Raw genomic sequence first — 19,318 nt, 5'->3', positions numbered from 1 at the left:
TATTGTGCGTTCGTGTCTGGGCAGACATGGAACAGCTTATGCAATCGCTCATTGAACAACAAACACAGCTGACGGCTGCTATTCAGGCGTTGTTGACGTTGCTTACTCATCGTCTGTCTTCCTCTTCTCCGCTTCCGTTCCCTCCTTACAATGAGGCCGCTGAAGACTGGGAGGATTATGAGAAGCGTTTGCGGCAACACTTCTTGGCTTTCAGTGTTGTCGACGCTCCGATGTGTAAGTCATTATTTCTATCTTGGATTTCCCCACGGATCTATCAGCTGCTATCTCAGTTAGCACCTCTGCGGGAACCTGCCTCTCTGTCCTTCCAAGAAATGTGTGACTTATTGTCTACCTATTACCAGAAAAACACCCACGTCGTTGCCGCCTGCGTGGCGTTCTACCGGTGTCGTAAACAGCCCCATCAATCTTACCGGGCTTGGGCGGCAGAACTACACGGTCTGAGTAGGAAGTGTCAGTCTGTCACAGACACTCATCATGAGTCTTATGCTGATTCAATGATTAGGGATGCTATTCTATGGCTTGCTCCTGATAAAGAAGTTCAGCAACGTGCCCTACAACTGCCAAACCTGTCGTTGTCGGAAGTTCTAAGCATCGCTCAATCCTTTGAAGTGTCTCATGCTGCTGGCGCGCAAATAGACGCGTGGTGTGATGTAGGCGCTGTACAGTCAACTTTCGACACGGACAATTTGCCTGTTTCCCAGGAGAACGATGATGTGGCGGCAGTTCACCTGCGTAAACAACGTCGCGTTGGACCGCAACGCTCGCAGCGAAAACAGCAACCACAGAAACAGGTTCGTTCCGCCCTTCCTTCTTGTCCACGTTGTTTTGTACAGCATGACAGGGCCGCGTGTCCAAAACGTTGGGCGACGTGTAATTCATGTAGGAAAAAAGGCCACATTGCTTCTGTGTGTCAGTCCCCTCACGTTTCTGTCGACGAGGACGAGGCATTGGACATGGATGTTAACTGTGTGCTTTCTCAAACAAATAAGTTGTTTGTTACTGTTCGTGTTCTGGATAAAGACATTCGCATGCAAGTGGACACTGGCTCTGCAGTAACTCTCATTAATTCTCGCACGTATTTGGAGTTGGGCTCCCCTCCCTTGTCTCCAGTAACACGAAATCTGAGAACTTATAATAAACAGAAAATTCCTATCGTTGGCCAGTTTGATGCTTCCACTGCTTACAAGTCTGTTGTTCGGCCCCTCACGTTTTATGTGGTGGATCATGCGGGCACTGAAAATCTGTTCGGTTATGATGCTTTTCAGTTGTTTGGGTTCTCCATTGATGATGATGTACACCTCATATCTGAGGATATTCCGTATCAACAGCTGGATGGATTGTGTTCTGAATTCTCGTCTGTGTGCTCTGCTAGTCTGGGTTGTGCCAAGGATTTTGAAGCCCACATTACTCTTAAACCTACAGCTCACCCTAAGTTTTTCCGGGCACGCCCTATTCCGATGGCGTTGCGTGCACCTGTCAAGGCTGAGATAGACAGGTTAACAGCTTCAGGGATTCTCCTTCCTGTTACCTCCAGCAAATGGGCATCGCCTATCGTGGTGGTTTCTAAACCCAATGGGATTCTGCGATTGTGTGGTGATTTTAAAGCCACTGTCAACGCTCAGAGCATCATTGACACTTATCCTCTTCCCCGTCCTGAGGAGTTATTTACCAAGCTCGCTGGGGGCCAGTTCTTCTCCAAACTTGACTTATCGGAGGCATACCATCAGTTGCCGTTGGATGCGTCTTCCAAGGAATTTCTCATCATCAACAATCCTTGTGGGTTATATCAGTACCAGCGGTTACCATTTGGTGTTGCTAGCGCGCCGGCCATTTTTCAGCGGTTTTTGGAACAGCTCACGGCTTCCGTTCCTGGCTGCATCAACTACCTGGATGACATTGTTGTCACGGGGGCCTCCACTGAGGAGCACCTTCGCAATTTGCGTTCATTATTTCGGGTTCTGCATTCGGCTGGGTTGAAGTGCAATCTGGACAAGTCACAGTTCTTCCAACCCTCCATTGTGTATCTTGGTTTCCACTTGTCCCGTGAAGGTATACATCCTCTACGTCAGCACGTTGCGGCCATCACTGCTCTCCCCCGGCCGTCTATGGTCAAAGAACTTCAGGCGTTTCTAGGCAAGATTGCTTATTACCACAAATTCATTCCATCCGTGGCGGCGGTGGCTCATCCTCTGCATCAGCTGTTACGCAAAAACATTCCTTTCTGTTGGTTCGACGAGTGTGAGCAAGCTTTGTTCACCTGAAGGCTCATTTGCAGTTGGCGCCTTGCCTTGCCACCTTCCGTCCGGGTCAGCACTTGGTTCTGGCGACTGACGCGTCACAGTATGGCCTAGGGGCTGTTCTCGCCCATCGGTATGAGGATGGGTCGGAACGACCCATCGCCTGTGCTTCAAAGACCCTCAACGATGCCCAACGGCGTTACTCTCAAATTGAAAAGGAGGCGCTCGCTATCATTTATGCTCTAAAAAAGTTCAGCGTTTTTTTGTATGGTTCTAAGTTTCACCTCATCACCGACCACAAGCTGCTGGTCCCTCTGTTCAGCCCCTCAGCATCGCTTCCGGATAAGGCATCTCACCGCCTGCAACATTAGGCCTTATACTTGTCTCGTTTTCACTATGAGATTCACTATCGTCCCACGGCCCAGCACGCCAACGCTGACGCATTGTCGCGTTTGCCGATGCGCCCCGACCCAGTTTTCGATCGAGATGAACTACTCTGTTTCCACATTGATGAGGAAGAACGTCGTGCGGTCGAGGGTTTCCCGCTTACAGGTTCGCAGGTCGCGTCAGCTACTGCGCGGGACCCAGTTCTGCGTCAGGTGATCGGTTTTGTTCAACGGGGTTGGCCGGACAGAACCAAGGGCTGGGCATTGGATCCCCTTCGCAACTACCATGCCTTGTGCCTTCGTCTTTCTGCTCGTGAGGGTGTTGTTCTTCTGGCCACGGATGGTGCATCTCCACGGGTCGTGGTGCCAGCTTCTCTTTGCAAAGATGTTCTCAAACTATTGCATGAAGGCCATTGGGGGATTTCTCGGACTAAGTCCCTGGCCCGCAGGCATGTTTATTGGCCTGGTATCGATTCCGACATCTCCCACATGGTCGCTGCGTGTGGTCACTGCGCTCAACAACTGGCTGCACCCCGTACAATGCCCTCTCCATGGCCTGATCCGGTGCAGCCATGGGAATGGGTGCACGCTGATTTTGCCGGCCCCTTCCTTGGCAGTTATTGGCTACTGTTGATTGACGCCTTCTCGAAGTTTCCGTTTGTGGTTCGATGTCCGTCGCCCACCACTGCGGCGACAACGCTGGCTTTGTCCAAAATCTTTGCGCTAGAAGGTCTTCCATCCACGATTGTCAAGGACAACGGCCCTCAGTTCTCTTCGCAGGCCTTCCGTGATTTTTGTACTGGACAAGGGATTCATCATGTTACAGCACCGCCCTTCCATCCCCAATCGAATGGGGAGGTTGAGCGCCTTGTCCGCACTTTCAAAAGCCAGATGAAAAAATTCATTACTGATTTTTCTACCGATGACGCTCTGTTGCAATTTCTGAGTTCTTATCGCTTCACGCCTCTGGGTGATCGCAGTCCTGCTGAACTCTGGCATGGCCGCCAACCGCGCACTCTACTGCACCTGCTTCACCCTGTCAGGCCTATTACTGTGTCCCCTAGTGCGGGAAAATACTCGGTGGGTGCCGACGTGTGGGCATGAGGGTATGGATCTCGCCCTAAATGGATTCCATGGGTGGTCAAGGCTCTTCGCGGCCGCCGGCTTTGTGAAATACGTACGGACGACGGCATGGTTGTTCGTCATTACGACCAGATGTGCCCACGAGTGGTGGCCACGCCGGAGCCACCGCCCCTTCTTTCGCCTCCACCAGTCCTAGAAGCCAGCCCTGTCGCTGCTGCCGATCTCCCGTGCATGTCGCCAACGTCGCTGCCGCTTCCGAGTACGCCGGAACCGGCCCCAGTCGCGACGCCGCCTTCTCCGGGACCCATCTCGCTGGAGCACACCCCCAGGTCCATGACACCTATGGATGCTGCTCCAGCGTTTTCACCCATCCTCTCGTGCAGGAGGCACGTTCCACGCACAAGCTTCCGTCCTGGACATTTTCGACCATATTCTCGTGTTTCTCCGCGGGATCTTCTCAGGGTCTCCCAAGAGGCCATGGATGTCTCCGCACTGTCCGTGTCTCCAAAGAATTGAGTGTCTTTTTTTTTTTCAAGGGGGGAAAAGTGTTGTGACAATGCCACGAGATTGAAAAGTGCCGCTACGTCAGTACGCAAACACGGCGATAGAGGCGCTCCGCAGCTCGGCTGAGCGCGGGAGCGCCACCTGGCTATGAACGGCGCCGGCCGCATGTCACGGCATGGCAGTGGAGTGACAGATACGGAGTTGGTAGCATGAAACCCACTATTGTTTCTACGTTTGTATATCCATGCAATTTATTAGTGAATTAAAGGTTATAACAAGTACAAAGACTGGCAATTAGCTATTAATGTAGGAAAATATGCGCTTGCAATCTACACTCTGAATTACTTCTTGAATGTATTCATATCATTGCATTCCCCTAAGGTTTTTACCATCTACAGTTTCTCCTAGTACCATTTTGTCCTTCTCTGACATTTTAACATATATCCTATCATCTTGTCCCATCTTCCTTTTTCACTGATTTCTGTGAAGGACCTCCTCATTCCTTGTAAGTCCACCTAATTTTCAAGATCATTCTATAGCACCACATCTCAAATTGCCTTGATTCTTTTCTTTTCTAGTTTTCCCTTCCATACAATGTTGTGCTCAAAATGTACGTTTTCGAAATGTCTTCTTCAGATTAAGGCCTATGTATGACACTAGTACACTTCTGGGCAGGAATGCTGTATTTTCCTATGCTAGTCCGCATTTTATGTCATCCTTGCTTTGTCCATGAAATGGTATCTTGCTTCCAAGGTAGCAGACCTCTTTAACTTCATCTACTATGTGGTCCCCAATTTTATGGTAAGTTTCTCACAAATCTCATTTCTGCTTCCACTCATTATTTTCACTACAAATATCTAAAAGCAGTTTACCCTTTGACTGAAGAATTAATGAGTCACAATTACAGTCATTCATTTCCTACAAATATTTGGGAATAACAATGTGAAGAGAGATTATGTAGAAGTATCACATAGGCTGAGTTATAGGTTGAAGCACTGTGGGAATAATTTTCAGAGTACTATATTCATTACTGATATACTGGGACACATGTGAGAGATGTCCTTAAGGTCTGTGTCATGTGATATTATCTTACTGACTCATGACTTCATAGTGAGGACATGCCGCCATGTAAGTGTTTCAACAGAAAATTCAAAAGTTTACTAAATGAATGCATTATTAAAAATATGAATGTATTTTACTGTAAATATTTTTGGTCATAATAGTTGTACTACCACTAAACTAAACAACTACAAAAATTTGGCAACACCTATTGGAGCAATAAAATGGCTGTCACCTTCATTGTAGTGCAATACACAGAATTTATGTGGCAGAGTACCCGTCACAATAGGTGAATAACAACAATATAACAGAAAAGTAAATTTATCATTGTCATGTTACTTTTTGTATTTTTTTTTAAAATCTGTTACTAAGGACTGCTATGAAATACTAACTACTCTCCACAAAAAGAAAGTATTTTAAAAGTAGAAGTGCACAATTAAATTTTTTTCATGTTTTTTTGTTTCATAATTTCATTATATCATAATTTGTACAGTAAATTTTTGTACAATTCGATAATAAACCTTAATTGATGCAATATATGCTTTATATTTGAAAATTGCTCAAAATGCCATTTTTGCATGTCACTAATTTGATTCATTGGTAGGAGACTTGGAAACTGTAGCTTGTTTGTAAAAACAATTGCATATTAAACCCTTTGTAGACAATACTTGAATAATTTTTCCCATCTACTTCTCATACCAAGAAATGCTGCACTGTATCATCCGATATTTCCCAAGATGAAATTTATTAATACTATGACACCTCAAATGTACCAGGTTTGCACATTCCGCATCTCATCAAGAATGTGGCCCCTGAAAACACGGAGGAGGACAAAAACTGAACAGCACAGGGAGCCCCTGAATTAGAACTGCCAGCATATACGACAAAAATACGGCCAGCAATTAAAATACACTCAAATAAAAATTTAAAAGTTATACATAGCGGGTCAGTTGTAAAATAATTCTATGCATGTTTGGAAACTTATGTGGTGATTTGCTCCAGTCTTGGTGACAAAATAGCTGTGATGCAAAACAACTGTCTAAAAGGCAATTTTTTGTGTGGATATCAAAAAGCCAAGTTGCCTGCAATCAACTGCTAAAATGTCATTCTGTTGGTGGGCAAGCATGACTTTAATACTTTCTATGTCAACACATGGAACTTCTACCTGCATGCACAGCAACAACAAGGTGAGTATGGTGCAGATAAGCTGTGCTGGTCTTTGGCTGAGTACTTAAGATATGCAATTTGCCTTTCAAACTTGATGGTGGTGTCTTGTGTCAGGCCTGTCTCCCTATGAAAATGTCTACAGTATTATAAATGATAAGTGGGGTGGTAGTGTGCACTTCAAAGTAGAATAATGGTCTTTTCACCATGAGAATTGATTTACAGAAACATACTCTATAATTTTTGTATGTTAGCGAATTCCGGGTATTGACAATCTATGATGGCCTGTACTGTGTGTAACTCTACAGAACACTTGTGGGCTGAATGTACTCAATGCAAAACAACACAGCTGGCTGCACAGGCTAGGCCATTGGGGAACGTGGCAGAGAACAGGGCTGCTCATACTTACTCTTATGTCATACCGGAAGTATTCTGATACAGACTTGTGCTAAGATTTCATCTGAGGATCAAACCTGTGAACTAACTATTTTTGGAGGCAATAATTTTCAAGTAAGTCAACTGTCTGAGGCACCTAAAGCCTCCAATAACAGCAACACTAGTAGTCCATCAATTTCCAACACAAAGCAGTCACTGACTTCTGAAATGGATAAGGAGCAAGAGGGACAGAAAACAGCTGTTGGAGACTGAGATAGCATATCAGACAAAGCATCAAAGCAGGGACTTTGAAACAGACTGCAAAACATACCATAAAAGAAGCAGCTCAGTTTCCCAGTTCTGGCAAGGTCATTATACAAAGGAATTTTATTAATGAACATTAGTCAGAAACTGTCATCATACAACAAGAAGAAAATTTTTATCACACATGGCAGGCCCATGGACACAACAGAGAAGCTACAGGCAATAACAAAAATCTCAATCAAAACCATTTGAGCCCAAGATGCAATTGTTAAAAAAAGGGAGAGGGGATTCAGATGAATAAACACATACTTATGAGATTGAGATTCAGGATTGCAGTAGGGAAGACTGATGGAAGGACCAAGATCAGGGTATGTCTGGCAATTCAGCCTGCAAACTTTTAATATAACCACCCTCAATATAAACTGAATACCCACTGAAAGAGATTTCTTGTATGGAACTAACAACATAGATGCGGTACTTCTTAAAGAGCTTTTGACTGACGATTGTTACAAACCTGGCTACAAACATGTGCTTAACCTCTATAAAGTGTATAAAACTAGGACTGGCACTTTAATTCATGGTGTTAGTCCATATCAAAACGTTTGACATCTTTTAAATAATACAGCCATCAGTGTGAATAAAAATGGCATACCTATGCACAGCCCAGAAGCCAAAATCATCAATATTGAGCAGCCCTTATCCACACAGATATTATCAAATTTCTTGCCAATTGCACTGATGGCTTAATTGTTAGTGGTAACTTCAACTGTGTCATTGAAAATAGGGACCAAATCTGAAAAGTGCTCTGAATTAGAACAATTCATACACAAAATGAAATGACTGTGTGGCAACGATGGCCAGGAGGCCCCATCCGAGGAAGTTCGGCCACCGGGTGCAAGTCTTATTTCAGATGATGCCACATTGGGTGACTTGCACATCAATGATGAATGATGATGAGGACAACACAACACCCAGTCCACGACTGGAGAAAATCTCCAACCCAGCCAGGAATTGAATCCAGGCCTGCTGCATGTTAGGCAAGCAAGTTACCACTCAGCTAAGCAGATGGACAATTCATACACAGATTACACCTAACTGAAGTCAGGAAAAACAATGTAGTGGTAATGTAGAATATACATTCAAATGTGCTGATTCAGGAAGCAGATTAGAAAGTATGTATGTTTCAGAACCTATTAAGAAAATCACAGAGTGTGAAACTGCTTCTATTAATGCCTCCGATCACTGTGCCTAACAGTGTTACATTAATTAATATCATATGACTGTATATGGTGGCAGAGGGTATTGGAAGCTCAACATTCATTCTTCTCAGTGATCAAGAACTTGATGAGGTTATACAATGGAAATGGCAGTACAGCCTTCAACACAAAGATAGTTACACCAATATTCTGGAATGGTGCCATTATTATGCCAAACCTCAGTTACACTTTACGATTAAATTCACTCGAGATGAAAATATTTCTCACACAAGCAAACAGTGGATTTTTATTATCAGCACCTTCAAGAACTGTATCAAAGTGGAAACATCATTAATGCTGACAGTCTACTGCAAGATTAAAAAATAAAAAGCTAAAATTATGAACATTAGATGGTACTACCTGGAAGACATTATTCTTATTGCTAGATCCAATCTAAGACATGGCCAAAAATGAAATTGCATCTTTCTACCATACATTACGATCAGTGTCATGGTGCAATGCCGTGATGATCTACAAAGTCTATGATGAATCTGGACAACTGTTACATACACAACATGAAATAATGCCTCATGTTCACATCTACTTCTGTCATCTCTACCAACAAGCAACTATCAATGCACAATCACATGAAAACACTTTGGGAGACAGAAATGTCCTCATGCTGGAAGAAAGAATCTTCCTTGAAGAACTTTTTAATCAAAGTAGACCAGCTTTCTGCAGAATTTTACCAACATTTTTAGCATGTTATCGGAGCATCCCCACTGGAATTAGCAAATGATGTATGGTCTGCTGACAAAATGCCTAAGGAATTCAAAGAGGAAATTATAGTTGTAACACTCACAAAGGAAAATGCCTAGAGGATGGAGCAAATAAGGCCTACCAAACTCCTCAATGCTGACTCCAAAATGCTAATAGAAGTGTTCAAACTGAGGATTGAATCTGTTATGGGCAAAAGCCTTGGGATGTATCAGCACTGCACCACACATGTGCAAAGCATTATGATGTATAAACACAGACTGAAGCAGCGAATGAAAATTTGTATTGAGGCCGGGATTCAACCATGGGTCTTGGCACAAATCTTAATTTGTTACTTCAGTCTGCATATATATGTTATAGGTGTTTAAGATTTGAAAAGGTCTCTGGAATCACACAGTTTCAATTAACAATGGTTTCAGGCAGAACCTCCCGCTTTATTCATTGCTGAGGCGCTGTACCAATGCAGGTACAGAGTCTCCGCAATGCTGTTCGAGTTTAAGGGGAATACCAAGTGGGCTGAGGCATGAATGGGAATTCGCACTGAGGAGGGAAGCATGCTAGGGTAGTCCGTGCAGCTGTGCAAAGCCACTTTGCCAGGTGAAATTTACTGCCCCAAGAATCCATGAAACACCTGCTAAGTGTAATAAGAAAATAGCCAGATCTAGTGATTACAGCATATGCCAAGTGAGCAAGAGACCCGGGTTTGTATCATGGGCTTTGGACAAATTTTAATTCATCACTTCAGTCTGCATATATACATCATAGAAGTTTGAGATGTGAAAAGTCTCTGAAACCATACAGTTTCAATTAACGAAGGTTGCTGTCTGTTGACATTGCACTTTATATATTATTTATTGTGTGTGTGTGTGTGGGGGGGGGGGGGGGCAGTTAGTAGTGAGACTTACTTGATGCGCTGATTCTTGCCTGCTTGGTGGGGAATACATCTTACTCTTATTAGATTATGATTACTTGTCAACCAGTGGTTGCCGAGAGCAATGCTGAAATATAAAAGATGATCTGGTCCATTATTAGTTCTGTTGTCTTTCTATAGGCCACTCTGATTATTTTGTGCATTAATGTGTTCTTTACATTCATCTTCTATATATACTATTCACAGACATTCCACTACACATTCACAAATAGTACCTGCATGGATATGATGAAATTTATATCTTCTTTAGTCATTTAGAAAAGGAAGAAAAAGCAATTAAAGGGGAAGACATCTGGTAGAATCTTGCACAAAGCACAGTTTAATCACTGTTAACATTGGTTTAAGAATTACCATAGAAATATGTTGTTATAACCTTTAATCACCAATAATTGCGTGGGTATTCAAACACACTCACTTAGAAACAATAGCTGGTTACATGATAACAACTCAGTATCTCTTATTCGACTGCCGTGCCGTGACATGCAGCTGGCGCTGTTCGTAGCTAGGTGGCGCTCCCGCGGTCAGTCGAGTTGCGGAGCGCCTCTATCGCCGTTTGCGCATAGTGTCATGGCGGCACTGTTAAATGTCGTGGCACTGTCACAACACTTTTCCCCCCTTGAAAAAAAAACACTCATTTCCTTGGAGACATGGACAGTGCAGAGACATCCATGGCCTCTTGTGAGGCACTGAGAAAATCCCTCAGAGAGACACGAGAGTATGGTCGAAAAAGTCCAGGACGGAAGCTCGTGCATGGTACGTGCCTCCTGGACAAGATGATAGGTGAAAACTCCAGAGCAGCATCCATAGGTGTCGTGGACGTGGGGGTGTGCTCCAGCGAGATGGGTCCCGGAGAAGGCGGTGTCGAGACTGGGGCCGGTTCCAGCATACTCGAAAATGGTAGCGACGGCGGCTGCATCAACACATACAGTAGATCGGCAGCAGCAACAGGACTGGCTTCTCGAGCTGGTGGAGGCAAGGGAAGGGGCGGTGGCACCGGCGTGGCCACCACTCGTGGGCGCATCTGGTCGTAATGGCGAACAACCATGCTGTCATCTGTACGTATTTCACAAAGCTGGCGGCCGCGAAGAGCCTTGACCACCCCTGGAATCCATTTAGGGCGAGATCCATACCATCGTGCCCACACGTCGGCGCCCACCGAGTATTTTCCCACACTAGGGGACACAGCACAAGGCCTGACAGGGTGAAGCAGCTGCAGTAGAGTGTGCGGTTGGCGGCCATGCAAGAGTTCAGCAGGGCTGTGATCACCCAGAGGCGTGAAGTGATAAGAACTCAGAAATTGCAGCAGAGCGTCATCTGTGGAAAAATCACTAAGGAATTTTTTCATCTGCCTTTTGAAAGTACGGACAAGGCGCTCGACTTCCCCATTCGATTGTGGATGGAAGGCCGGTGCTGTAACATGATAAATCCCTTGTCCAGTACGAAAATCACGGAAGGCCTGCGAAGAGAACTGAGGGCCATAGTCCGTGACGATCGTGGATGGAAGACCTTCTAGCACAAAGATTTTGGACAAAGCCAGCATCGTCACTGCAGTGGTGGGCGACGGACATTGAACAACAAACGGAAACTTCGAGAAGGCGTCAATCAACAGTAGCCAATAAGTACCGAGGAAGGGGCCGGCAAAGTCAGCGTGCACCTGTTCCCAAGGCTGCGCAGGATCAGGCCACGCAGAGGGCATTGTACGAGGTGCAGCCAGTTGTTGAGCACACTGACCACACGCAGCAGCCATGTGGGCAAATGTCCGAATCAATACCAGGCCAATAAACATGCCTGCGGGCCAGGGACTTAGTCCGAGAAATACCCCAATGGTCTTCATGCAACAGTTTGAGAACATCTTTGCGAAGAGAGGCTGGCACCACGACCCATGGAGATGTGCCATCCGTGGCCAGAAGAACAACACCATCATGAACAGACAGTCAAAGGTGCAAGGCATGGTAGTTGCAAAGGGGATCTGATGCCCGGCCCTGGGTCCTGTCCGGCCAACCCCATTGAACAAAACCGATCACCTGACGCAGGACCGGGTCCCGCGCAGTAGCCGACGCGACCTGCAAACCTGTAAGTGGAAAACCCTCGACCGCATGACGTTCTTCCTCATCAATGTGGAAACAGAGTAGTTCATCACGATCGAAAACCGGGTCAGGGCCCATCAGCAATCGCGACAATGCATCAGCGTTGGCGTGCTGGGCCGTGAGGCGATAGTGAATCTCATAGTGAAAACTAGACAAGTATAAGGCCCAACATTGCAGGCGGTGAGCTGCCTTATCTGGAAGCGACACCAATGGGCTGAACAGAGAGACCAGTGGCTTGTGGTTGGTGACGAGGTGAAACTTAGAACCATACAAAAAAGCTGAACTTTTTTAGAGCATAAATGATAGCGAGCGCCTCCTTTTCGATTTGAGAGTAACGCTGTTGCGCATCGTTGAGGGTCTTGGAAGCATAGACGATGGGTCGTTCTGACCCATCCTCATGCCGATGGGCGAGAACAGCCCCTAGGCCATACTGTGACGCGTCAGTCGCCAGAACCAAGTGCTGACCCGGACGGAATGTGGCAAGACAAGGCGCCGACTGCAAATGAGCCTTCAGGCGGACAAAAGCCTGCTCACATTCGTCGGACCAACAGAAAGGGACATTTTTTCGTAACAGCTGATGCAGAGGATGAGCTACCGCTACTGCGGATGGAATGAATTTGTGATAATAAGCAATCTTGCCTTGAAATGCCTGAAGTTCTTTGACCGTAGACGGCCGGGTTGGAGCGTTAATGGCTGCAACGTGCTGACGTAGAGGACGTATACCCTCACGGGGCAAGTGGAAACCAAGATACACAATGGAGGGTTGGAAGAACTGTGACTTGTCCAGATTGTACCTCAACCAAGCCGAATGCAAAATCCGAAACAGTGAACGCAAATTGTGAAGGTGCTCCTCAGTGGAGGCCCCCGTGACAACAATGTCATCCAGATAGTTTATGCAGCCGGGAACGGAAGCCGTGCGCTGTTCCAAAAACCGCTGAAAAATGCCCGGCGCGCTAGCGACGCCAAATTGTAACCGCTGGTACTGATACAACCCACAAGGTGAGTTGATGACGAGAAATTCCTTGGAAGAAGCATCCAACGGCAACTGATGGTACACCTCCAATAAGTCAAGTTTGGAAAAGAACTGGCCCCCACCGAGCTTGGTAAATAACTCCTCAGGACGAGGAAGAGGATAAGGGTCAATGAGGCTCTGAGCGTTGACAGTGGCTTTAAAATCACCACACAATCGCACACTCCTGTTTGGTTTAGAAACCCCCACTATTGGCAATGCCCATTTGCTGGAGGTAACAGGAAGGAGAATCCCTGAAGCTGTTAACCTGTCTATCTCAGCCTTGACAGGTGCACGTAACGCTACCGGAATAGGGCGTGCCCGGAAAAACTTTCGGCGAGCTGTAGGTTTAGGAGTAATGTGGGCTTCAAAATCCTTGGCACGACCAAGACCAGCAGAGAACATGGACGAAAATTCAGAACACAATCCATCCAGCTGTTGATACGGAATATCCTCAGATATGAGGTGCACATCATCATCAACGGAGAACCCGAACAACTGGAAAACATCATAACCGAACAGGTTTTCAGTGCCCGCATGATCCACCACATAAAACCTTAGGGGCCGAACAACAGACTTGTAGGCAGTGGAAGCATCAAACTGGCCAATGATAGAAATTTTCTGTTTATTATAATTTCTCAGATTTCGCGTAACTGGAGACAAGGGAGGGGAGCCCAACTCCAAATACGTGCGAGAATTAATGAGAGTTACTGCAGAGCCAGTGTCCACTTGCATGCAAATGTCTTTATCCAGAACACAAACAGTAACAAACAACTTATTTGTTTGAGAAAGCACACAGTTAAATTCCATGTCCGATGCATCGTCCTCGTCGACAGGAACTTTAGGGAACTGACACACGGAAGCAATGTGGCCTTTTTTCCTACATGAATTACATGTGGCCCAACGTTTTGGACACGTGGCCCTGTCATGCTGTACAAAACAACGTGGACAAGAAGGAAGTGCGGAATGAACCTGCTTCTGTGGTTGCTGTTTTCGCTGCGAGCGTTGCGGCCCAACGCGACTTTGTTTACGCGAGTGAACAGCCGCCACATCTTCGTTCTCCTGTGAAACAGGCAAATTGTCCGTGTTGAAAGTTGACTGTACAGTGCCTACATCACACCACGTGTCTATTTGCGCGCCAGCAGCGTGAGACACTTCAAAGGATTGAGCGATGCTTAGAACTTCCGACAACGACAGGTTTGGCAGTTGTAGCGCACGTTGCCGAACTTCTTTATCAGGAGTAAGCCATAGAATAGCATCCCTAATCATTGAATCAGCATAAGACTCATGATGAGTGTCCGTGACAAACTGACATTTCCTACTCAGACCGTGTAGTTCTGCCGCCCAAGCCCGGTAAGATTGATGGGGCTGTTTACGACACTGGTAGAACGCCACGCGGGCAGCAACGACGTGGGTGTTTTTTTGGTAATAGTTAGACAATAAGTCACACATTTCTTGGAAGGACAGAGAGGCAGGTTCCCGCAGAGAGGCTAACTGAGATAGCAGCTGATAGATCTGTGGGGAAATCCAAGATAGAAATAACGACTTACACAGAGGAGCGTCGACAACGCTGAAAGCCAAGAAGTGTTGCTGCAAACGCTTCTCATAATCCTCCCAGTCTTCAGCGGCCTCGTCGTAAGGAGGGAATGGAGGCGGAGAAGAGGAAGACAGACGATGAGTAAGCGACGTTGACAACACCTGAATAGCAGCTGTCATCTGTGTTTGTTGTTCAATGAGCGCTTGCATAAGCTGTTCCATGTCTGCCCCGTGACGAACACACAAATCCACAACGCAGTGAAAATATCCAACCCCGTCGCCAAAAAGTGTTATAACCTTTAATCACCAATAATTGCGTGGATATTCAAACACACTCACTTAGAAACAAAAGCTGGTTACATGATAACAACTCAGTATCTCTTATTCGACTGCAGTGCCATGACATGCGGCCGGCGCCGTTCGTAGCTAGGTGGCGCTCCTGCGCTCAGCCGAGTTGTGGAGCGCCTCTATCGCCGTTTGCGCGTACTGTCGTGGCAGCACTGTTAAATGTCATGGCACTGTCACAACATATGTACATATGGAAGAGACCAGTTTCACACATTATATAACAGTAAGACATATTTAGAAACAATGTTCTGAACTGCAAGATATTTCTAGGAGCAAATGTGGATAATTTGTTTTAGTTAGCTATCAAATCAAGAAATTGCTGTATGGTAGGAACTTAAGGAGATGGGACATGTGTAAGTTTCAGTGTAGCAGTAAGCAATAACTGACTGGAACAGGCTACAGGTATAGAAAAGGAGTGGGTAGATTTGAGAGAAAAAATAGTAAACATAGTACAGGAACAACTAGTGAAAATAAAACTCCAACTACAATTCTGTGCATACCACACAAGATCTTACGCTTAAATGATGACAGGACAAACAATAAAAATGGAGCAGGCAAAAGAGGGGATACAGATGTCAAAAAAAAAAGAGATTGACAGTAAGTGTAAAATGGCAGAGCAGGAGTAGGTATAGGAGAAATGCACAGCTACAAGCATGGCTGACTATAGGAAATTTAGATGCAATTTATTGGAAAACTAGCAAACACGATAGTGCTTCACAATTGCAAAATATGTATGGGAGTTAGACATGTACCTCCATCTTCCGCCCCCCCCCCCCCCCCCCCAAATATCCCTCTCCATTTCCGCTTCCCTCCTCTCTCTGTCCAGCTCCTCCTTTCCTCTCCCTATGTGCCCCCCCCCCCCAGTCTATCTTCTCCTACCCCTCTCTTGCTGATCTTGGGCACTGTCCATTGTTACAGTCAATGAAAACTGATGTCAGTCACATAAACGGGTAAATTGGTTGGTACCATTGGTATAAGGGGTATGAGAAATCTCTGCCACTGCTGGATCTGTGTGGATAGTAGCTTCAATGACAGTATTTCCCTTAGTTTTAATGTGAAAACGTGTAGATAACAAAGTTTTGGCTGATACAGATTCCATAATAGTACTCTAATCGTAGCAGATAAGCCATACATACAACTTTTTAAATTTTCTGTTAAAAACGACCGACTGTGATGAGGAAAACAAAACAGAACATAGTTATGTAAAAAAAAAGGAGGAAGAATATAAATGGGAGGAACAATCAGCCTATTGATTTGAATGTCCTGCTATCAGAGTTAAACTAACTGAAAATTTTAACCGAACTGACTACGAACCTTTTTAGATTTTTCTAGCAATATTTCCTCTGTATACCTACGTTCACACAGGCTACCATCAGCTGCTCTGACCAGAATACATATATAAAAATTTTAAGTAAACTGATCAAGAAATTTTCAATATTTATGTATGACATATATCAAAAATATGTAGCCACTATTTGTCTGAATGTTTATAGAGATTTGTTTAAAAATTTGAAGTAAATCAATCAAGAACATTTTGAGAATTCCGCTGACAATGTTTCCCCTTTCTATACTGTGTATTTTGTTAGATACCACAGTTATTTTAAAAAAAGTAGCCTATGTAAGTCCAAAAGTTTATTAGAGTATGGTTTAAAAACTTGAAGCAAACCAATGAAGATATTTTTAAGATTTTTGCTACCAATGTTTCTCCTTCATGTAGGCAATGGAAACTCCAGGTTGGAATAACAACAATATTAGGAATAGGACAGATTGCTACTCACCATAAAGATGACAAACTGAGTTGCAGACAGGCACAACAAAAAGTCTGTTACACATGTAGCTATCCGCCAAAGCCTTCCTCAGCAAAGAAAACATACATACGTTCACACAGGCTGCCACCAGCAGCTCTGACCGGAATGCATAATACTTACGTATTATATATGTTAGAGTACGTAGCATATTTCCATCCAAGTATTTATTTGAATATTGTGTAAAAATTGGAAGTAAATTGATCAAGAACTTCCTGAGATTTTTTCTGACAATGTTTCCCCTTTACATAGTATATACACAGAGTGTCCCAAAAAACAACGACAGTGCTTAATATGTCATGTGTGAAGGCAAACTGATTGCTTTTCAAGAAGGAAACCTTATCTGGAAACGAGTCTGAGAATGAATGGTTGTGACAGTTTGTTCAGAGTCATTTTTCTGTCTCAATACAATAGTTATGCAATCATTTAGCCATCTGTGTCCTGCAGATGGAAAACCTAAGCCTAATATCATTCTTGCGCATGCACTACATTCCTCCACTCAGCCCTTGCACACATCCTACTGTGGGCCTTGTATGGTCTGCCAGCTTAGTAATGTTGTTAATAGTAGTGTGGCATGTAACAGCACAGCTGTGGAAATGATAAACATGGTGCTCGCATACAGCAAAACGGATTGCAATGGGAGAGCTACTGCAAGATTGTACGTGGAACATTTTCCAAGCAGACATACCCCACATCATTTCTTGTTTACAGCCATAGAGATGCCTAAGAGAAGCCAGAAAGTTGCATGGAGGTATTTTTTGTCCATGGTGTGTTCATTGTACACTAAAGCAGTAGCACTTTGTGCTTGGTACATGAGAATATTATCCCCAGTCTACTGTTTGCCCTCTGGTAGGTGTCAAAATGTGATGCGTGTTGACCATGTTCAAGTCTAAAACTACAGTTGGAGGAGGATGCGCTGACAATGTTCAAAAGTGACCCAGCCACCAGCACTCGGCAGGTGCTACAGAAAGTCCAGGCATTACGGGAGGTGGACTACCCATGACAGGGACACCAGCAGTGTATACTCCAGCCACAATTCTTAAGCTTAGTACTAATCCTATTTACTTAAGACAGCATATTAAACTTGCACAATGTGCATGTTTGAGAAGATGAAAATCTGCATACACAGGTGATTTAGAATCACCAACATAGGATTGATATTGACCTCTGCATTGGGATAATTGGTGATCATATCTACAGCCAAGCAGGATAACAGGACTGATCTATCTCACATTTACTGGACATGTTTTGCCTACCCTAGTGGATGTCATGCCACTTAATATTCAGATGGACATGTGGCTGCAATAAAACAGAGATCTAGCACACTCTGATGTCAATGTGCAGAATTACTTCAACGTCGCATATCCCAATTGATGAACTGGTCGAAGTGAACCAGTTCGACAGCCAGCACAAATGCCAGATCTAACAACCCTTGACTATTTTCTGTGGGATAGTAGGAAGAATATGGTACATGGCACAGCTGTAACATCAGTGGAGGACCTTATTGCTTGAGTCCATGGAGCGACTGAAATACTTCAAAAACAACTGTATGCACTGGTTCATGTGCATGAGGCTTAGCGCCAATGATGTAGGCTCTACATTGATGTAGGAGGTATGCAGATTGAAGCCTGTTTGTATTGTAGGTAGCGCAGTGTGCTACCCATGACTGGTTTATTGACAAAATGAGAAACGCTCACCCACCTAAGACTTTGAGCTCTCCTGCATAAATTTTCAATATTTTTGCTAACAAATTATCCATTTTATAAGATTCCATGACTTACTAAACGGGAAAGCACTGGTAGATAGGCACAATAAAAAACACACAAACATACACACAAAATTCAAGCTTTCGCAACAAATAGTTGCTTCATCAGGAAAGAGGGAAGGAGAGGGAAAGACGAAAGGATATGGGTTTTAAGGGAGAGGGTAAGGAGTCATTACAATCCCGGGAGCGGAAAGACTTACCTTAGGGGGAAAAAGGGACAGGTATACACTCACGCACACACACACATATCCAACCGCACATACACAGACACAAGCAGACATTTGTAAAGGCAAAGAGTTTGGGCAGAGATGTCAGTCGAGGCAGAAGTGAAGAGGCAAAGATGTTGTTGAAAGACAGCTGAGGTATGAGTTGCGGCAACTTGAAATTAGCGGAGGTTGAGGCCTGGCGGATAACGAGAAGAGAGGATATACTGAAGGGCAAGTTCCCATCTCCGGAGTTCTGACAGGTTGGTGTTAGTGGGAAGTATCCAGATAACCCAAACAGTGTAACACTGTGCCAAGATATGATGGCCGTGCACCAAGGCATGTTTAGCCACAGGGTGATCCTCAATACCAACAAACACTGTCTGCCTGTATCCATTCGTGCGAATGGACAGTTTGTTGCTGGTCATTCCCACATAGAACGCTTCACAGTGTAGGCAGGTCAGTTGGTAAATCACGTGGGTGCTTTCACACGTGGCTCTGCCTTTGATCGTGTACACCTTCTGGGTTACAGGACTGGAGTAGGTGGTGGTGGGAGGGTGCATGGGAC

The sequence above is a fragment of the Schistocerca cancellata genome, chromosome 6 (genome assembly GCF_023864275.1).
Source record: "Schistocerca cancellata isolate TAMUIC-IGC-003103 chromosome 6, iqSchCanc2.1, whole genome shotgun sequence".
NCBI classification, from domain to species: domain Eukaryota; kingdom Metazoa; phylum Arthropoda; class Insecta; order Orthoptera; family Acrididae; genus Schistocerca; species Schistocerca cancellata.
This window is presented reverse-complemented; position numbering follows the sequence as displayed.